The 22,425-nt window shown below is 46.0% G+C and overlaps 1 non-coding gene across 1 annotated transcript; it reads right to left on the bottom strand.

Annotated features, from left to right (window-relative positions):
• Positions 1 to 7,832: 7,832 nt before the first annotated feature.
• Positions 7,833 to 7,905, bottom strand: TRNAE-UUC (transfer RNA glutamic acid (anticodon UUC)). Its single transcript has one exon. It is a non-coding gene; the product is annotated as a tRNA-Glu (tRNA).
• Positions 7,906 to 22,425: the final 14,520 nt, after the last annotated feature.

Here is a 22,425-nt window from a genome sequence, read left to right as displayed (position 1 = left end):
AATAGGTTTTCCTCATTTCTTGCCATTGAATTTCTTTTGCTTTCAGTTCATCCCCCCAAAATGCATTTTGTGCAAATGGATCTGTGCAAACTTTATTTCCCTATTGTTGTTCACCTGTGGTGAACTGATTCCTATTGCTGTGTCTTTGAAAGATGGCTCTCAAGGTGTCCCCTCACCCCACCTTTACCAAAATCGCAACCAAGTTCAGACTTAGCTTGGCAGATCCACTGCCCTGATCAGTAACAAAGCAGGAGCTACACCTAGCAGACGAAGCTTTGGGCAAGCTCCACAGCCAACCTCACACCCACCCGATCCACCGTGTCCGTTCACGCCACGCGTTTAGGAAGCACCAGCCAGAGCCGCCAGCGTGCTCAGCTCTGGGTCCCCTGCCCAGGACCACAAATGCAGCGGGGCTTGGGTGCCACGGTGGCTGTGCTGACCTCCTGAGGTCTTGGTCTCAGCCAGTTGAGGGCAGACTACAGGCCCTACATGTTGCCCCCTGCCTTCTAGAAGACTAAGGTTGAACCTTGACAGGAAGAAAGGGGCCAAGGGGTCCCCGAGGCCGCCTTCCACTTTTCAGGCTGTGTGGTAAAGTAGAAAGCCACGCTGTCCCCTGCCCTGAATTTAAGGACCCATAAACAAGTGCTGCTTTTGTTGGGCTCCAGTTCATTAGTCCTTCCATTTTCTTCTAAATCAGAAACACAATGTTCTATCCTGTTCAGAGGGGGAATGGCAGAACACGTGGAGAATTTTCTCCCGTCTGCTTATGACTAGAACTTCTCGCACTGTCATTCCTCTCTTTTTCTAAAGCCGTGGAAGTAAAACTGGCTTCAGGCTGAAATTTCAAGTACTTTCTAGTCATTACTATTTCTTAGGTCTTATTCCAATAAACTGAACTTCCCCCTAATTCCTAATCTTATGTATTGGAAGAAAGTTGAAATGGCAACTAAGATCATTTTCCCAAATGGCGCAACTCCAGCCGTTGCCTTTTCCTGGACTCATGTACAGGTCATTTGCCTTTCTGAGTCTTTAAGAAAACTGCTTTGCAGTTAACATTTGGAGGCTCTTTTTTTTTTTTTTTTTTTTTTGATGTGGACCATTTTTAAAGTCTATTGAACTTGTTACAATGTTGCTTCTGTTTTATGGTTTGGTTTTTTGGCCCCGAGGCATGTGGGATCTTAGCTTCCCAACCAGGGATCGAACCCGCACCCCCTGCATTGGAAGGTGAAGTCTTAACCACTGGACCGCCAGGGAAGTCCCATCTGGAGGTTCTTAAGTCAGTTTTCCACTTAACAGAAATTGCCCTGTAACCCAGGAATAAATCATGCATGCAAAATAAAGTCTTTTGTTTGTTTGATGGTCTACAATGCATCTTAAGAACTACTCAAATACTCCTTTTCCTAGAGCGTTTCAGTAGGTTAAAGATAGTTCCTTGAAATGTGGCCCACCCCTGCTTATCCTAAGCACAATCACCCACACTTTTTCCTCAGGAGCTGAAACCACCATCTCTCACAGGTAAACCCACAGGACTTTTTTCCTGGAAACTTCATTGGGCATGTATTTCAATGCTGTCTGCATATAATTGGCATATACCCTTCATGTAAACATTTTTGAGTCCTCCAGCTTTCAAATTTAAAATCTCATCATGATATTCCTTAGATTACAATCCCAGCCCCGCAGGGTGGTCACTGAGATCCAGCACTGTGAGTTCTTCCTGTCCACCAGTGGCCTTCAAACGTTTCTGTCGTGACTTCCTGAGGGATGCTACTGACTTCCCACCTCCAATGAACAAAGAAGGGGGAAGGGCCCACCTGCCACCAGCTGTTCCTCATTAACGCCCAGCTCGGATTCCTTCCTGCAATGGAGAGCCAGTAATAACCTTGACCGCTTCTACCCTAGGAGCCTGGCCACAAACAGAGCCTCTTCCAAGTGTGCTGAGCGCAGAGGGTGCAAGGACAGAGCAGACGGACCCTGGGCCTGCTTTTACAGAGCTTTGAAGACTCACTCTTGGGACGGAAAAGAACAGAAAGACCAATGCTCCTTTGCTCTGCCCATCAAACACCATCAAAACCATTTCCTAGCTGTTTTTCTCCAATAGGCAGGGTTTTATTTTGAGCAACTTTGAATTCTACACACCTGTGGAAGATGGACACAGCAGTTGTCTCTAGCACGCTGACCTCAGAGCTCCCTCTGCTTCACGTTTAATTCCTTTTCTGCAACCCATCCCCTGGTACCATACCTGAGATAAACACGCCCATTTGTTTTAAAAAAAAAAAAAAGTTTGCAGCCTTTTCCCCTCCACTGCAGCACACTGAGGATGGGCCTCACTCACTTGTGGAGGCACAAGGCTCTCCACATCCAGGGTTGAAGATGGGTCCCTTGGCCTCCACTGGAAATCCCTGACTTCCTTTTCGCTTCCATCTGGGCCAGAAATAAAACCACTGGTTCATGCAGATGGGCGCCCTGCCTACTGTTTGCAACTTCCAGCCGCCTCCAGCCCTTCGGTCCTGGCCTCTGCCCCTCGCCCCTCCTCCCCATTCACGCCCTCCCTCCTGGCCATTCAGCTGCCCTGGTCTGGGTGCTGCTCACCACGGTCACCGGTCACCGTGGTGGGAGGGAGGATGGGGCTGGACGTTGCAGCAGCTGCCACAGGCGATCACTACCTTGTTCAACCTCTCCGCTTTGGCCCCCAGCCCTCTTGCTTTGCCTTTGAGCCGGCTATAACTGCTGCTTCTCCGCCACATTTTGCAGGCTCTTCTGCCAGATCCTAAGAGTTGGGTTCCGCGCTCCTCCCTTCACCTCTCACTCTCACTCAAGGCTCGTCCAGGGTGCGCTCATCGTCCCCCCTGCCCCGCCCATGTCCACACCGCCTCCTGGACACCTCCCTCGCAGGACTCAGGCGCCACAAACCCAACGTACCTCAAACCTGCACCTCCTGCAAGCCCGACGCTGGCAGAACCTGTCATCGGTCACCAAGTCCTGTCAGTTCTACTTCCTAAAACCTCCTGGTGGAGGAGATGGACAATGAATAAGCAAATCTTTAAAAATGAACATGATTATTTCAGATGTAAAAAAAAAAATGAAAAAAACAGAAGAGGAAAATGGAATCAAGAACGATATTTGACCTAAAACCTGATGAAAAGAAGACAATTAAGATCTGGAGGCAGAGAATTTCAAGCAGAGGAAACTGCGAGATCAAAACCCCGGGGTGGGGACCGCGAGTGTTGGGATATTAGGGGAGTGGCCCTTATCAGCTTCCCTCCTCCTTGCCCCGGCTCTGAACCAAAGGCGAAATAAGACAGCAATAAGCAGCAGGGGCAGAAAGGTCAACTTTACTGCTTAATGCTGACGGTGGAGAATGAGGGCTGTGTCCCTGTATGAGGGGGCTTCCGACTACGGAAACCCCTCAGCAGTCAGCCGCTAGGCGGAGGCGGAAGCCCTCAGGGCTCTGGGGCAGAGAGCGCCTCCTGGGGGCGGGGAGGAAGCTGAGAACGCGGCTCCTGAGGGGCGGGGCGCGGGCTGCGCATGCTCAGTGTGTCCTCTCAGATTCTCGCGAGAGAGCGCTGGCGTCTTCCTGCAAGACGGGTTCTGGGGCTGCGTGGTTAGAGGTCAGAAACTCAGGCCCGGAGGGTGCGAGGTGAGGCCGCAGACCTACACCAAGGCCAGGGGCTTGAGAGAGAGCTCGTCTTCCAGGAGGTTGGCGCAAGGCAGGTGCTTACTAAGCAGTTTCTCAAGGGTCCTCACGCTCAGGCGCCGTCCCCTCGGCCTGAGCCCTCCAGCCGCCGACGCGCACCTGTGCGGCTGGCGCCGCGGCCTCTGGGCCCCATCCCTTCGTTTCCCGTGCGTTGCAAGCACCGTAAATGTCCACCCAGTAATGGACGAAAATCCCAATGCGCCTGATTTCAAACATTTGGAAACTGCCTCCTGTAAGTCCTCTCACACTGGTCACGCTTGGGGTCCGGGGTTTTGATTGGGAATTTGTGGCCCCAGCGCTGTGTCCCTGAGTCGGGACTGGCCTGGGTGGCTTTTGAGCAGCACAGGGACTCGGCCTCTACTGGACAGGGAGTCACTCTTCCCCAGGCCCCCGAGACTGAGGTGTGTGGGCGGCGGCGGGAGGAGGAGAATCACCGGAAGTTCAGGATTATCACCCACTCTCCCCAAGAGACTGCCAGGAGGTCCGCTCAGCCTCCAGGTGTGGGAGCCGCCGACTCCTGCCTGGCCCTGGGGACTTGAGAGCAGGAGGGAAGAGCTTTTTAAGCCAGGGCCGAAATGCAGCCTTCCTCTGGGTGGCTTTGGGCGTGTGGATTGATTTATTTCCTCCTCCTCCTGTTTTGCAGCGCTTTTACCCAGGGTTGTGAGAAAGAAATTCAAGGGTGCCCGCCTTGGTGATCTCTTTGACGGAGTGAGAACCAGAACTAACTACGAGTTTCTGATACTCAGCAAAGTGTTACTTTCCTCCCTGGATTGGTGAACATGACTCGTGTTAATTCAGCTATTGGCAGGAGCTGCAAGGTCGCGCGGGGCACTACGGTTTCGCTGGTCTGCAGGAGTCCCTTCCCTTCTGTGCGGAGAGACCCCTCCCCTGTTTGAGTCCTGCTGTTGGCCCTTCAAGCGGCAGCGCGTTGACACAGGTAAGAGGTGGAACCCTTTTCATATGTTTGGGTGTACTAGACATTGGCTGCATCCCCAAATTTCCTCTGGTTGAACTTAATAGAGTTCCTTGGCGCTGTGAGAGGTGCCTGGTGAGCTGCTCCCACCCACCCACTCCAGGGTCACCTGCCCAGGGTGTGTTTGTGAATTTCCTGGGGACGGATGACTTTGGCCGTGGTTAGGCATTCCCCTGTATCTCTCTATTTTAAATTGCTTATTTGGCCCAGGACAGGCCATTTCATATCCTCAGTGATCAATAAATATTAAGTAAATTATCCAAAACCAAGTGGAAACCGCAGTCTGGATAATGAGCTGATTTATGCCTTTAATGAATCTCAGCCATTGTCACCACGGTGAGCAGCATTGGGAATTTGCTTCTCTCATGTCATTCTTCACATGACATGAGCCGAAGACAGATTGGAACAGGCACCGTTCGGGGGTTTTCTCAGGGAGCAGGACTCTTCCCAGCAGATGAAATGCTTGTGGCCTGGTTGCATAATATTCCACTGGGACCGCCGCTGGGCCCTAGGGGAAGGTGTGTGGACAAAGCTGGCGCCAGAGGGACACCAGCGCCAGTGCAAAGCCTTGTGAGGAGGTGCGTTTCTGGCCAGTGCCAGCCGGGGAGGGAGCATGGAGGACAGTGTGGTCTCCCCAGGGGCGTGTGTTCAGCCCTGGGATGCACCAGAGGAACCACTGGGTGTGGGAAGAAAATATCAGAACTTCCCTTTCTGTTTGTTTGCATTTCTGAAAGTTGTGAGACTTAAATTCATACACGGCTTTAAAGAAGTGTCGGACACTTGCTTTACTTTAGTGGTTGGCTTAATCTTGACAATAGCCCTGGGAGGTGAAGACCATTATAATCCTCATTTACACAGGAAGCTGAGGCTCAGGGTTCCAAGGATCAGCCCCAGGTCAGGTCACCGCCAGGAGGTGTCAGAGCAGCCTGGCTGGCTCCCAGCTGTCTCTTATCACCATTTTTTTAACCATTTCGTGGATGAGACCATCTTCACCATGTGGTACATGTATGTAATGTATTAATACACACGCGCACGCACAAGCACACACACACATACTGCAGGCTGCACCTTTGTTTTTCTGTGAGAAGTAAAAGTTTGAAACCCTGGGACTGAGCCCTCTGTGAGAATAAGAGCCAGGTGCCTGCTGGCTCTGACCCAACAGTGGGAATTCAGGCAAGTCCCTTGGGCTCTGGGGACCTCAGTTTGTAACAGGAAGGCTGTGAACACAGCAACCTTGGGTCCTTTCCAGCTCTGTCATTCACTGCTCCCAGGACAGCACTATGGCAGGAGATTAATCCCCCCCATTAACCCTTAATCAAACAAAAGTTTGAGTTTAGGGCAAGTAGCAGTTTTCCATTGCATTTAACTGCCTGTCTCACTGGGAGTGCTTCAGGGGTCGTCAGCACTTCGGATAGTTTGGGACCTTTTCATGCTAGATGGATCTGATCTTGCAAAATTTAGCTTAAAAAGATAAGGAAGAGGGCTTTGGGTTTTTTTTTTTGTTTTTGTTGGGGTTTTTGGGGGGTAGGGTGTGTCTGTGGATCTGTCACTAGACAGAATTGTGTTCTCGCTGCCTTAGTGAAGAGGGACTGCCCAGGAGAGCAAGGGGACAGGCTGGTCTGTACTTGGGGAGGATCCAGGATGTCACAAACCAGATGACAGCATGGGAGAGGTCTCATGACTGCAAAAGGAAAGATCTGTCGAGTACGATGCAATTTATGGATAGGGAGCTACTTTTTATAGGAGGAGGAAATATAACTCTGAGGTAAGACTTGAGCACAAACCATATTCGGGAAATTTCTGGTGTGTTGCATTACCTTCCTGTGGAGGGTACTGGAGAGGGAAAGGAGGGATTACAGCCAGACCTTCGGAAGGTTAGGGGATAGATTTGCAACAAATATCAATATTTGGGACCCCCATTTAAGTTGTCACTCTTGGTTGATTGTTTAAGTCACTAGGTAGGTTTTTTAAATGATGATAATAGAAATGTATTCACCTTTAAGGATTTGGGTCCACCTTTCTTTACACATTCTTTTCTCATTCTAAGATTTTAAATGGGCATCTTGTAAGCTCCTTGAAGGGGAGACCTTGCCTTACTAATATCTGTATCTCAGGACTTGCCCTGCACCTAGCACATAATATTCTTTCAACACATTTTTATGCATAAAAGAATGCACCAACTTTGCAAACACCTTGTGGGCTTTTTAATTGGTACCCTTCCTTTTCAGCACTAGAAATGACTAACTGTCTTTAGAAAGGTGCCAGAAATGGAACAAAGGCTTCTGTCACCCCAGAAGCCACAGATACATTTTAAAATATAACCAATAATGTCTTTTTCTGACTAGAAGATAATGCACACAAAAAGCTGGAAAAGTTAGGAAGCTTAATGAGGAAAAAAGCTGAGCCATGATCCCATTAACACATTGCCATTGTTTTATTTCTTTCTAGTCTTTTGTCTATGTACCACTTTTTTTTTTTTTTTCCTGAACAGAGAAAGGTTTATCGCAGGGGCAACCAAGGAAAATGGGTGGCTCGTGCTCAAAATACCCTAACTCCCTGATAGTTTTTAGGGAGAAGTTTTCATAGGCAAAATTTGGGGTGAGGGCTGCAGGGTGTGTGACTTTCTTCTGATTGGATGGTGGTGAGGTAACAAGGCAGTGTTCCGGGAATCTTGTAAGTGCCACTTTTAATACACATTGTGCTTATGTTATATTCAATATCCTTTTTTTTCCAATTATGTGGTGATCATCTTCCCTTGTTAATAAAAATTCTTAGTAAACATTTTAAAAAGCTGGTAATATTCTGTTAGGTGAATGTATCACAATTTGATCAACTACATCAATAATGGTGGTCATTTGGATGGTTTCTAGCTATTTGCTGTTTTAAATAACACTGCAGTGAACACCTTTGCTATTATCCTGCTTAAAATTTATGAACAGTTGGAGCAAGAGGTAGGGACCTAAGCTGTTACTGTCTGCAGTGTAGGAAGATGTACTTTGGTTTCCAGTTGTAGAGTAAATGCAGCCCCATAAGGATGGTGAAGGTCAGTGGGTGGGGCAGTGTTGTCTGAGGGAGGACAGTGATGAGGTCAGAGCACCTGCTACAATTTATTTATTATTATTATGTTTTATTTTTGGCCATACTGTGTGGCTTGCAGGATCTTAGTTCCCTGACCAGGGATAGAACCCGGGGCCTCGGCAGTGAAAGTGCCGAGTCCTAACCACTGGACCACCAGGGAATTCCCCATAGAACCTGCTACAAAAGGGGAAAGTGATATATTTTTTTTCTTCCTGGAAAAAGAAAGGAAATTCGGTAAAGAGGAAATTCTGATACAGCTTTGGGCTGATTTTTAAATAAACATCTCAGCTTCAAGAAGAAAAACCAAGATTTTTACTTTTCCTCTCTGCAAAGTGTTCCTTTAGTGACTGGTGGTTTATAGCAGATTTCAGTGGCCTGAGTTGTAAATGCCTAGAGACTGAAACTTGTAGCTGTGATTTCACGGTAGAATTTCAAATGTCAAGACTACTTCCAAATATGGGGCACTTTGCAAACCTAGGACACTTTGTATTCACCGTGAACCCAGTGTGGCTTGATTTGTTCTTTAAGGACTTGAAAGTCTAGTGGAGGAAAACAGTCATTGAAAAAATAATAGGAGCAGGAGTTCTGGAGTAGACAGCCTTGAGTTCAGATCCTGACTCTGCCTCTGACTAGCTGGGTGACCTTGGCAATTTCACCTCCCAGTGCTTTAGTTACTTGGTCTGCACACTGGGGTTCATAGTACATAGTCATAGCACTCAATGAGAGGATACGACATTAACATAGGCCTGGCTTGTGGGAAGGACTGGATTTCAGGTGTCTCAAATGCACAGAAAAGAGCAGCCACTCGGGTCAGGAACAGAGATGGCTTCACAGAGGGGCACTTTCTTCAGTGGTCCTTGCGGATGCTTGGGAGGTGGCTCACGGAGAAGTGGGATAACAGCAACCCCACCAGGGGGACGATTGAATCAGGAAAGTGAAGTTGGGGTGCCACAAAGAAGTTCAAGTTCTGTGAGCCCTGATTTTAACTCTTTTGCTGGATCATTCTGTATTTGTCAACATCTTCTTAGTTCACATTGTCCTGCCTCTTTTAAAAAAATTATTCTTCCAAGAATCATATATTATTAGAGCTTAACCAACTTTTTCTATGCAAACTGCAAGAGGGAAAAATGTTCCTTTTTTTCCCCCCCTTTGATATTGAAGTTAGTATTACTGTTTAAGTAGTCTACTATAAACCGGCACACAATTGGTGGATTTTAGTGCATCTTATCTACTTTAAATACCATCTATATGGTGATAGCCCACTGTCTGCTGTATCTCTGCATGTGGATGTTTAATAAGTGTCACAAACTCATCGCATCCAAAAACAGAACTTCTGGTTTTTTACTGCAAAAGAATCCTCTCTTAGTCTTTCTCGTTACAAAAATGTCACAAGTAACCATCCAGTTGCTCCAGCGAACATCTCAGGAATCATGCATGATTCCTCTTTCCCCCACCGCTGCACACAAGCCAGTTCACCGACAGAGCTGTCTGTTTCATCTTGAGAGCATATCGCCAAACCATCCATGTCTCTGCATCTCCCCTGCTCGTCGAAGCCACCCTTCTCTCTTGTTTGGGCTTCTATATGAGGGTCTGTTGTGGTACCACTCCTGTTAATTTTCCACCAGAACCATCAGTGCAAGAGACAAGACCATGCCGGGCTCCAGAGGAGCAGTCTCCAGTGGGCCCCGTCATTCTAGAGTGACCCCAACTCCTCATGAGGGCTGCACAGCCCAATACGGCCCCATCACCTCCCTGCCCACCTTTGCCACTCTTACACTCGAGTTTACCCTCTAACCTCAGCACCAGTGACATTTTGGTCCAGATAATTCTTCATCATGGGTGGCTGCCCTGTGCACTATAGGATGTTTAGAGTCATCTCCACCCCTACCCACTAGCTGCCGGGAGCACCCTCCCCCAGTGTGGCAACACAATTGTCCAGTATCCCCTGGTGGGAAAAAGCGCCTCTGTTGAGAGTCACCAGTCACTTCACACTGGCTTCCTTCCTGCTGAACAAGATGAGCATCTTCCCACTTAGATCCATTATATCCTCTTCCTTAGATGGTCTCATGTCTGCCTCCTTCTCTGTTCTGATCTTGGCTCAGATATCACCCCCTCAGAAGGCTCTTCTTGACCACCCACACTAAGGTGGCCCCTTCGAAGTCACCCTGTACTGCATGGCTGCATTTTAATTTCTTCATATCCTTTGTCAATACTGAAACGAGTTTGTGTATTCCTTTGTTCAGCATCCCTTCATTATGTTGTAAGCTTCATGAGAGTAGAAACTTGCCTGTCTTCATGAAGTATCCCAAATACGACCCAAAGTACCAGGCCCACACGTGGCAGGTGACAATAACAGATGTCCAACGGACGCATAAATGACTTCCTCCTCCTTCACTGAGACTTTTTGGAAGGTCGAGGTGGGATTACAAAATGCTTGGGGACTTCCCTGGTGGTGCAGTGGTTAAGAATCCGCCTGCCAATGCAGGGGACACGGGTTAGAGCCCTGGTCCGGGAAGATCCCACAAGCTGCGGAGCAACTAAGCCTGTGCGCCACAACTACTGAGCCTGCGCTCTAGAGCCCACGAGCCACAACCACTGAGCCCATGAGCCACAACTACTGAGCCCACGAGCCACAACTACTGAAGCCCACGCACCTAGAGCCCATGCTCCACAACAAGAAAAGCCACCACAATGAGAAGCCCGCGCACCGCAACGAAGAATAGCCTCTGCTCGTCGCAACTAGAGAAAGCCTGTGCACAGCAACGAAGACCCAACACAGCCAAAAAAAAAAAAAAAAAAAAAAAAATGCTTGGGATAATTCCAGGACATGATTTCTGGAGAAAGTCTAGGGAGATTTTGTTTGACAACATCTTCTAGCCTCAGCTTTCTTAGTCTGGTGAACTAAGTGCCAGGGGTCCCAGGTGAGTGACCCCATGGATCCAATCTTCTTACTGAGGAGTTTCTGACCAAAAGGTCACTTCTGGGACAACCCAAGCAGAAGCCTGGCGGGTGGAGAATATTAAGGTCATGGAGAGGTTGTTGACATAAAGGGAACATTGACTTCCAGGAAAGGGAAGGGGCCCTGATGGGAGCCAAGGTGTGGGAGGGCGGAGGTCATGTCCTAGGAGGCTGGGGGCACCTCTCCCTCCCCCGGCAGTGTGGCATCCACCCCATCCTCCTGACCACTGCGTGGTCACACACACCCCTCTCTTTGTCTCACAGGATGCATTTCCGGGGCTTCCAGCCAACCTCTTGACTCTCTTCTCTTTGCCAAGTACAAGGGCCAGTTCTGTCTCCTTCTGACCTCTCTGAAGCTGCTGATTCAGTGAATCACTTTCTGTCTTCATTGTCTTTCCCACTCTTGGCAGGCTTCCTTACAGAAAAAAAAACCCTTTGCAAAATGAATATTGACCGCAAAGATATGTTTTTCCACTTTTTTTTTTTAACATCTCATTTTTTAATCTCAGTTGATTCAACTTGTTGCAACTACAATACATTACAATTAAATATTGGAGGCAGGGCTTCCCTGGTGGCGCAGTGGTTGAGAGTCCGCCTGCTGATGCAGGGGACATGGATTCGTGCCCCGGTCTGGGAAGATCCCACATGCCGTGGAGCGGCTGGGCCCGTGAGCCGTGGCCGCTGAGCCTGCGCGTCCACAGCCTGTGCTCCGCAACGGGAGAGGCCACAACAGTGAGAGGCCTGCGTACTGCAAAAAAAAAAAAAAAAATATTGGAGGCAGAAGCTGGGGACAAAAGGCAATATTGATAGAATGTATGTTAACTATTGCCGTTTTCAAGATAAAAATGAATCACTTGATTATTTCCTATAGACATACAATTGCTCAAAACAGCGCACTGCCAGGTGGCAAAAGCATCAATTAGTGTATAACACGTGCCCACAGGATTGAGCAAAGTGTCCAGCACTCTTTGTGGCTTTTGTTCCCTTGCTGGAGAAACTCAAGCAAGAGTCTGTAGTTCTCTCTCTGACAGCACCAGTGTGTGCAGGGCTGGGATATCTGGTGTCTGGACTCCTGAGAATTTGCATGTTTACAGCCCTGTGGTGAACTAGTGCTGAGGAATGCTTTGCCTCCAGATACTGTCCCACCTGGGTAGAGCTCGGTGATGGTGCTCGAGAAATAAATCAGAAAAGGAACTGGAGAATTACTGTTTGAGGACAAATTCAGACTATTCTACCAAAGGCTTATTAACTGTCTCTCTCTCTCTCTCTCTCTCTCTCTTTCTCTCTCTCTCTCTCTCTCACACACACACACACACACACACACACACACACACACAGTGGATGCTGCCCTGGCGCGCGCGCGCGCGCGCGCGCACACACACACACACACACACACACACACACACACACACACACACACACACACACACACACACACACACACACACACACACACACACACACACACACACACACACACACACACACAGTGGATGCTGCCCTGGCTACAGTACAGCTCTAACTAAGAGTTTTGAAATCTTGGTAGAACATACTGGATTCTAAAACCTGCTGGGAGACTTTTGTCTGACGAGGCTAAAGCCGGTGTGTCATTTTTGAGGATGACTCCAATACTAAATCCCCTTCCAATCCACAAATGTAAAGAATGGTTTTGTTCTAGGGAACCCATGAAGTAAGTTGAATGCACATTTTCAGAGGAAAGAGTCTTCTGTCTGAGATGATAAAGCTGTACCCACACCCCAACCTCAGTAACACAAGTCCCCCTGTGTAATTCTCCATGTTCATATAGTCATCTGATGATGATTGTCAGCATGCAGATCTCTTTTTATCAAGCAACTGGATATATAGAACAAATCCCCTTTGTTGTCTAAACCAGTCAGAGTGGGTTTTGGTTGTTACATGTGCAAGCATCCTAACCTGTAGAAACTCACTCGGAGGAGAAACTGAAAAACCAGGCCTGAGTTTACCTCTTGTCTTCATTTCCTAGACCTGCCCTGATAAAGTATCACAAACTGGGTGACTTAAAACAACAGAAACTCATTTTTTCGTGGATCTGGAGTCTAGAAATCTGAAATGAGGTGTCGGCAGGGCCACACTCCCTCTGAAACCTGCAGGGGAGGCGCCATCCTTGCTTCCCACCTCTTTCCGGTGGCTCCTGGCAACCCCTGGTGCTCCTTGGTTTACAGCTGTGTCACTCTAATCTCTACCTTTGTTATCACATGGCCTTCTCCCTCTGTGTCTGTGTCCAAATATCCCTCTTCGTAGAAGGACACCAGCCATATTAGGTTGAGTCCACAGCATGACCTCATCGTAACTAATTGCATCAGCACCGACTGTTTCTAAGTGAGATCACGTTCTGAAGTACTGAAGGTTATTACTTGGACATAGGAATTTGTGGGAGACACAATTGAACCTGTAACGGGGCCTTTCCAATACCTTGATTGCTCTCAGAAACGACAGCAGGGAGCTCTGCGGGGAGCCAGGAGGTCCAGCCTGGGAGTGCCCTCGTTGTGTCCTTGGATTGGTGATTCCCGAATTGATCAGGTCAGGGCTCACCTGGATGAGTCTGCACCATGAGCTGACTGTTATTCCTAGAACTTGTACTGGTTCAAGCAGGTGTCACGGGCAGTGGCACATTGGAGCTGTGGAGCCTAGGACTGGGCTGGACTGGCAGACGATGCTGGGGGTCCGGGGCTGTCGGCAGGAGGCTGGTAACAAGCATCCTCATGGCAGCTCTCACGCCCGGGACAGCTCCTGTACACACACCCCAGCCTGGGCTGGGTCCGGAGCAGCCAGTGGGCAACAGGAATGGGGCCAAGGCCCCACCCTGGAGGTGCTCTGTGTTCTCCTCACCAGCACGGCCCCAGCCAGCGTTCCTGCAGACATCGGGGGTGACGAGAACCCGGGGCCGGGCATGTCCACATTGTCAAAGAGCGAGGGGCCAAGTGTGCATCCGTGTTTCGGCCGGAGACCCCATGCAGAGGGGGAGGAGCAGGGAAGGGCCTGATGAGGGGCGTGTGGGGCTGGCTTTGTCTGGAGAAACCAGACCACAGGTTGGGTCCGGAGACTGGGCTGGCCTGGCATCTGGAGTTGGATTCAGTGCACTGGAGGCTGGATCTTGTGCCGGGAGGGTCAGAGGTCAGGCAGAATTGGGAGCCTGAGAATAGCCACTCCAGGAAATGAAGGGCAGTCTTGACGAGTCCTGAACAAGTATTGGAGCCGCACATCTGGCGCTGCGTTATCAGGGCTGTTGGTGTATTTTCCCCTCAGTGGTTCTCAACCCTGGCTTCACACGAGAATACTTGGGGTGTATTAAAAAATACTGATGCCAGCGTCACACCCTGAGAAATTCTGATTTAATTGGCCTGGGGGTGGGACCTCCACAAGTATTTTTTAAAGCACCCTAGGTGACTCTATTTTGCTTCCAGAGTGGAAACTCGTAGTTGTTGAAGGACAAGCGTAGAAAATGGAGAGTTCTTTTTCCAGCTCCCGGTGAGGCAAGGACTCAAGTACCCCATTTAACACAACTGGAAACCAGAGCACTAATTATCACAGAAAAACAAGTTCTTACAGATTCCTTCACCTCTGGAGCCTCCTTTGGAGTGGGGAGGATGCATCCTGGCAGGGCCGCCAGGTCGCAGAGCCAGCTGGCCCAGAGGGCAAGGCCTCTTCCCTGGTAAACGGCAGCTTCCTCTCAGAATTCGGGTGTCTGCAAGGGAGGGTGGTGACACTGACGAGACCGTGGCCAGAAAATAGCACTGGCCCCAGAGTGGCGCCAACTGATGTCCGTGGCAGGAGGACAGATGGTGGGCACCGCTGGCAGAACACCATAGGAGCGCCCTCGGGTGGCCCCCGGGGGTAATGGAGGGGATGAGGACTGGGGTGGGGTGAGCTCCGCCCCTGTGGGTGGGTCACCCCCATGGAGAGAGCACCCCCCTCTCTGACTTCTGCTCAGGAGGAGGGCACGTGAGGCGTCCAGCCAGTGCTTCTAAATTTTAGGCCTGGCCCTTCCGTACAGGGCAAACTAATTAACCTTCCAGCCTGGGTGGCGGGGCAGGGGCAGAATATACCAGGTCACCTTGCAGGCTTTCCAAAGGTTAATTATTTCCCATTTCAGCACCTCCGGGAAAGCTCTGAGGTCCCTCATCGTGGTTTCTTCCCCACCCTGTTTCCTCTCTCTGCACCCTTCCTTCAGGCTTGACCTCATGTTCACTTGAATTAAATTTCAGCCATCTGAAATGGCATAGCTGGCTGGAACTTAGAGACTGACATTAGGAAAGCACCAACGTTTTTATTCACGCTGGTCTCTTTCACCAAGTTAAAAGTCCAAGGCATCCTGTAGCAGAGGTGCCGATAGTTGTACAGTGCCCTGCAGTTTACGGACCACTTACATATGTATCATCTTGCCAAATCGTTAAATTCTGAAGACAGATGTAAATAGATCTGGACCTTGTACCATCTCTGCATTATTGGGTACAGGGGTTTCTCACCTCTAGACCACCTTACAATGAGAGATTTTTGGTGCTCAAGGAGCTAACTCATTTTGCTGGAATTCAGATCAGAGCCACCATATTGTGAACCTAAACTCTAAGGAATAGTGTTGGATCAAGACTCACCTGTCTTCCAGGGCCCATCCGAGCAGACACGGCCCTGGGTGGTCACTTTCTTACGTCCAGGAGCAGCCCCGCTCCCTTTATGCCCTTCCTTCTCCAGCCTGTGCATTTAACCCCTGGAGACATGTGGTAAGAACGCACCCTTCCATCAGGGCTTACTGGGCGCTCGGATAATTCCCAGTAGGTCCTGAAGAGCCCTTGTAGTTGACCAGTGCCTGAGCTGACTCAGTTTTCCCCCCCGTCTCTCCTCCCCCGGTCTGGGCCCTTCTGGGGTCCGTCTGTCCGGAATTTTCCTCTCCTCAGGGCCTGAGTGTGGTGCCAGTTCCTGGTGAACCAGACTTTGTAATAAAATCCTGCAGAAACGCATCTGCTCCGAGCATTAACCATTTGTATTGGCGTCCCGTCCTCCTGTTGTAGAGCCTCAGGACTCAGCCCATGGTCTGTGCAGCCAGGGCCCTTGGGGTGAGGCTGTGCTGGGAACACGGGAGGCTTTTCCACGTGGAGTTTTCTGAGCGGAGCCCATGGTACGTGCTCTGGTGACTTACGCCTTTCTTCATGCACACATGACAGAGCTTTGCACAATGGGACTGCCCCATCCAGATTCCCCACCCAGTAGGCTGCTGACCCAGCGTTGTCTTTTCCCATGCTTGTCTATATGCACAGACTCCATAGGCCTGTGTGTTCACCCAGACACATAATCCACATATGCAAACCCCAGGGGTAGCTAATATTGACCAGTGGGTTCAGAACGTGTCAGTCTGATCACTCCATGATGGAGTCATCCACCAGCCTTCCACCGACTGGTCTAAACATGGACTAATGACACAGCCTAGAGCCGTCGTTCCATTAGATGTCACAGATGGTGATTTTCTAGCTCTGTCATTCCTTCTGAAACGATTGGCTGGAATTCTTCTAGGAAAATAAACTTTCCCTCATGAACTTTTTTGGCTTTCCTGAATACAGTCTGTATAGGAAAGACAGAATAAATGACACCCTCATACTCTCCAATGGCGACCAATTTTTTTCAGTATAATTATGAATTCATGGATTTTATATATTTCATGGGTTTCAATCCATTGCATTCATTATTCTTTTAAATGCTCAAATTGCTCCCACTTAGATCAGTGGGAGCCCTTTCAGGTTTTGGCTCTCATGGCCAGTTTCCAATTATTTTGTTGTTCTTTCGTGTCTTTAAGGCATATTCCACCAGGTATACACAATCAGAATACTGCATTGAAAAGCCACAGAGTCATGCTTTCTGTGTGAGGTTCTGCCAGCTGTTTAATGTATGTTAGGTTTGTTATACATTTTTTTCTATGTCTGTATGCTTGACAATTCCATAATGTAAAGTTAAAAAACACATGACCTCTAGAATCCCATAGAAATGAAGGGTCCGACGTGTAAGGATGTTTGTCACAGCAGTGTGCAGTGACCTGGAACCAGGAAAATGGGGATGCGTGTTAATAATTTTGTGTTTATTTATGTAAACACTCACATGACCCCAAAGTGAAAACTATGAAACAAGGTACATCTCAAGAAGTCTAGCTTCTGTTCTTGTTTCACTCACCCAATCCCACCTTCCCCCAGACAAGCTTTTTGTATTCATTTTCTTTATCCTTCCATTGTTTCTTTTTGAAAAGATAAGCCCCAAAGATGGTATACTACAGACACTCTCTGCACCTTGATTTTTTTTTTTCACCTAACAATATATAGGAGATCTCTCCATATCCATACTTAGAGATCTTCCTTGTGACTTTTTACAGTGCCGGGTATAGTGCTTCATGAAGGTGTACACCTCATTTTATTCAGCCTGTGGATGGATATTTGGGTTGTTTCCAAGGTTTTGGTATCACGCATAATGCTACCACGCCTTGCACAAACACTGTGTCGCTTTTCTTTCCAATGTCTCTGGGATAGATTTCTAGAAGTGGGATTACTGAGTCAAAGGAAAATGCACGTGGGATTTCAGTAGGCATTGCAAATTGCCTTTCCTAGACGTTGTACTGGTTTGCATTTTTAACAGCAGTGTATGCAAATGCCTCTTCCCCACGGCCTCTGGTCAGAGTGCTTGTCATATTTATGAATATTTACCAGTCTGATACGTGAGAAATAGTATCACGGGATAGTTTTAATTTGCATCTCTTTTACTTGAATGGAGTCTAGGATCTCTTCATGTGTTTAAAGGACTTTTGCATTTATTTTTTGTGAATTAGCTGTTGTATCTTTTGCCATTTTTTTCATTCATATTGTTAGTCCCTTTCTTTTCCCTTTTTTTTTGACTCTTTATACATTCATGATATTAGTCCTTTGTGATAAAAGTTGCAGATTTTTGACTTTGTCTTTGACTTTGCTTATTTTTTTTTAATTAATAGACTTTATTTTCAAGAGCAGTTTCAGGTTTACAGAAAAATTGTGCAGAAAGTAGAGTCTCATATACCCTATCTCCCGACACACAGTTTCTCACATTATTACCATCTTAGGTTAAGGTTACAACTGATAAGCCAGTATATTTGCTACAATTGATAAGCCAATATTGATACACTATTATTATTATTATTATTATTATTATTATTATTATTATTATTATATATATTTTGCAGTACACGGGCCTCTCACTGTTGTGGCCTCTCCCGTTGCAGAGCACAGGCTCTGGATGTGCAGGCTCAGCGGCCATGGCTCACGGGCCCAGCCGCTCCGCGGCACGTAGGATCTTCCCGGACCGGGGCATGAACCCGTGTCCCCTGCATTGGCAGGCGGACTCTCAACCACTGCACCACCAGGGAAGCCCACCATATTGTCTAGATAACTGTAGGTTTGTAGTATAGTCTGAAGTCAGGGAGTCTGATTCCTCCAGCTCTGCTTTTTCCCCTCAAGATTGCTTTGGCTATTTGGGGACTTTTGTGTCTCCATACAAATTTTAAGATTTTTTGTTTTAGTTCTGTGAAAAATGCCATTGGTAATTTGATAGGGATTGCATTGAATCTGTAGATTCCTTTGGGTAGTATAGTCATTTTCACAATATTGATTCTTCCAATCTAAGAACATGGTATATATATATCTCCATCTGTTTGTGTCATCTTTGATTTCTTTCTAAAGTGTCTTATAGTTTTCTGAGTACAGGTCTTTTACCTCCTTAGGTAGGTTTATTCCTAGGTATTTTATTTTTTTTGTTGCAATGGTGAATGGGATTGTATCCTTAATTTCTCTTTCTGATCTTTTGTTGTTAGTGTATAGGAATGTGAGAGATTTCTGTGCATTAATTTTGTATCCTGCAACTTCACCAAATTCATTGATTAGCTCTAGTAGTTTTCTGGTGGCAGCTTTAGGATTATCTATGTATAGTGTCATGTCATCTGCAAACAGTGACATTTTTACTTCTTCTTTTCCAATTTGTATTCGTTTTATTTATTTTTCTTCTCTGATTGCCGTGGCTAGGATTTCTAAAACTATGTTGAATAATAGTGGTGAGAGTGGACATCCTTGTCTTGTCCCTGATCTTAGAGGAAATGCTTTCATTTTTTCACCATTGAGAATGATGTTTGCTGTGGGTTTGTCATATATGGCCTTTATTATGTTGAGGTAGGTTCCCTCTATGCCCACTTCTGTAGAGTTTTTATCATAAATGGGTTTTGAAGTTTGTCAAAAGCGTTTTCTGCATCTATTGAGATGATCATATGGTTTTTATTCCTTAATCTATTAATATGGTGTATCACATCGATTGATTTGCATATATTGAAGAATCTTTGCATCCCTGGGATAAATCCCACTTGATCATGGTATATGATTCTTTCAATGTGTTATTGGATTCTGTTTGCTAGTATTTTGTTGAGGATTTTTGCATCTATATTTATCAGTAATACAGGTCTGTAATTTTCTTTTTTTGTAGTACCTTTGTCTGGTTTTGGTATCAGGATGACGGTGGACTGAGTTTGGGAGTTTCCTTCCTCTGCAATTTTTTGGAAGAGTTCAAGAAAGATGGGTGTTAGCTCTTCTCTAAATGTTTGATAGAATTCACCTGTGAAGCCATCTGCTCCTGGACTTTTGTTTGTTGGAAAATTTTTAATCACAGTTTCAATTTCATTACTTGTGATTGGTCTGTTCATGTTTTGTATTTCTTCCTGGTTCTCTCTTGGAAGGTTATACCTTTCTAAAAATTTGTCCATTTCTTCCAGGTTGTCCATTTTATTGGCATAGAGTAGCTTGTAGTAGTCTCTTATGATGCTTTGTATTTCTGCAGTGTCCATTGTAACTTATCCTTTGTCGTTTCTAATTTTATTGATTTGAGTCCTCTCCCTCTTTTTCTTGATGAGTCTGGCTAGAGGTTTATCAGTTTTGTTTATCTTCTCAAAGAATCAGCTTTTAGTTTTCTTGCTCTTTGCTATTGTTCTCTTTGTTTCTTTTCATTTATTTCTGCTCTGATCTTTATGATTTCTTTCCTTCTGCTAACTTTGGGTTTTGTTTGTTCTTCTTTCTCTAGTTCCTTTAGGTGTAAGGTTAGATTGTTTATTTGAGATTTTTCTTGTTTCTTGAGGTAGGATTGTATTACTATAAACTTCCCTCTTAGAACTGCTTTTGCTGCATCCCATAGGTTTTGGATCATCGTATTTTTGTTGTCATTTGTCTCGGTATTTACTGAGTTCCTCTTTGATTTCTTAAGTGATCTCTTAGTCATTTAGTAACGTATTGTTTAGCCTCCATGTGTTTGTATTATATATTTTTTTCCCTTTAGTTGATTTCTAATCTCATAGCGTTGTGGTTGGAAAAGGTGCTTGAAACGATTTCAGTTTTCTTAATTTACCGAGGCTTGATTTGTGACCTAAGATATGATCCATCCTGGAGAATATTCCGTGTGCCCTTGAGAAGAAAGTGTAATCTGCTGTTTTTGGATGGAATGTCCTATAAATATCAATTAAATCTATCTGGTCTACTGTGTCATTTGAAGCTTGTGTTTCCTTATTAATGTTCTGTCTGGATGATCTGTCCATTGGTGTAAGTGTGGTGTTTAAGTCCCCCTATTATTTTGTTACTGTTGATTTCCTCTTTTATAGATGTTAGCATTTGCCTTATGTATTGAGGTGCTCCTATGTTGGGGGCATATATATTTATAATTGTTATATCTTTTTCTTGGATTGATCCCTTGATCATTATGTAGGTGTCCTTCCTTTCTGTCGTAACATTCTTTATTTTAAAGTCTATTTTGTCTGATATGAGCATTGCTACTCCAGCTTTCTTTTGATTTGCATGGAATATCTTTTTCCATCCCCTCACTTTCAGTCTGTATGTGTCCCTAGGTCTGAAGTGGGTCTCTTGTAGACAGCACATATATGGGTCTTGTTCTTGTATCCATTCAGCAAACCTGTGTCTTTTGGTTGGAGCATTTAATCCATTCACATCTAAGGTAATTATTGATATGTATGTTCCTATTACCATTTTCTATTATTTTGGGTTTGTTTTTGTAGGTACTTTTCTTCTCTTGTGTTTCCCACTTAGAGAAATTCCTTTAGTATTTGTTATAGAGCTGGTTTGGTGGTGCTGAATTCTCTTAGCTTTTGCTTGTCTGTAAAGTTTTTGATTTCTCCGTCGAATCTGAATGAGATCCTTGCTGGGTAGAGTAATCTTGGTTTTAGGTTCTTCCCTTTCATCACTTTAAATATATAATGCCACTCCTGTCTGGCTTGTAGAGTTTCTGCTGAGAAATCAGCTGTTAACCTTATGGGAGTTCCCTTGTATGTTATTTGTCATTTTTCCCTTGTTTTAATAATTTTTCTTCATCTTTAATTTTTGTCAGTTTGATTACTATGTGTCTTGGTGTGTTTCTCCTTGGGTTTATCCTGCCTGGGACTCTGTGCTTCTTGGACTTGGGTGGCTATTTCCTTTCCCATGTTAGGGAAGTTTTTGTTAGGGAAGTTTTTGATGATAATCGCTTCAAATATTTTCTTGGGTCCTTTCTCTCTCTCTTCTCCTTCTGGGACCCCTATAATGTGAATGTTGGTGTGTTTAATGTTTTCCCAGAGGTCTCTTAGGCTGTCTTCATTTCTTTTCATTCATTTTTCTTTATTCTGTTCTGCAGCAGTGAATTCCACCATTCTGTCTTCCAGGTCACTTATCCATTCTTCTGCCTCAGTTATTCTGCTATTGATTCCTTTTAGTGTATATTTCATTTCATTTATTGTATTGTTCATCTCTGTTTGTTTGTTCTTTAATTCTTCTAGGTGTTTGTCCTTTAATTCTTCTAGGTCTTTGTTAAACATTTCTTACATCTTCTCGATCGTTGCCTCCATTCTTTTTCTGAGGTCCTGGATCATCTTCACTATCATTATTCTGAATTCTTTTTCTGGAAGGTTGCCTGTCTCCACTTCATTTAGTTGTTTTTCTGGCGTTTTATCTCGTTCCTTCATCTGGTACATATTACTCTGCCTTTTCATCTTGTCTGTCTTTCTGTGAATGTGGTTTTTGTTCCACAGGCTCCAGGATTGTAGTTTTTCTTGCTTATGCTGTCTGCCCTCTGGTAGATGAGGCTATGTAAGAGGTTTGTGCAAGCTTCCTGATGGGAGGGACTGGTGGTGGGTATAGCTGGGTGTTGCTCTGATTGGCATAGCTCAGTAAAACTTTAATCTGCTTGTCTGCTCATGGGTGGGGCTGAGTTCCCTCCCTGTTGGTTGTTTGGCCTGAGGTGACACAGCACTGGAGGCTACAGGCTGAAAATTTCCCCAGAAGTCTCCTTTATGTCCCTTCCAGTCACAGCCCTACTAAGGGATCATTATCCTCCTGACTGCGAATACTATGGACTACTTTTGCCTAGTTTTGGATTATATATAAATGGGGTCATTTTTGTATCTGCCTTCTTTTGTTCAACATTGTGTTTGTGAAATTCACCCATTATATCATGTGTAACAGCGGTTTGTTCTTTTTCATTGCTGTATAGTATTCCATTTTCTGGATTATGCTGCAATTTATTTATCCATTCTGCTTTTAATGGACATTTTAGTTTTTTCCACTTTGAGGTTATTATGAATAGTGTTGCAGTTAACATTCTTGCTGAATTTCTGTGGGGGTTTATACCTAGGAGTGGAATTTCTGGGTCATAAAGT

The sequence above is a fragment of the Orcinus orca genome, chromosome 15 (genome assembly GCF_937001465.1).
Source record: "Orcinus orca chromosome 15, mOrcOrc1.1, whole genome shotgun sequence".
In the NCBI taxonomy this organism is placed as follows: Eukaryota; Metazoa; Chordata; class Mammalia; order Artiodactyla; family Delphinidae; genus Orcinus; species Orcinus orca.
The sequence above is the reverse complement of the archived record's forward strand: the minus strand, read 5'-3'. Positions and strand labels throughout refer to the sequence as shown.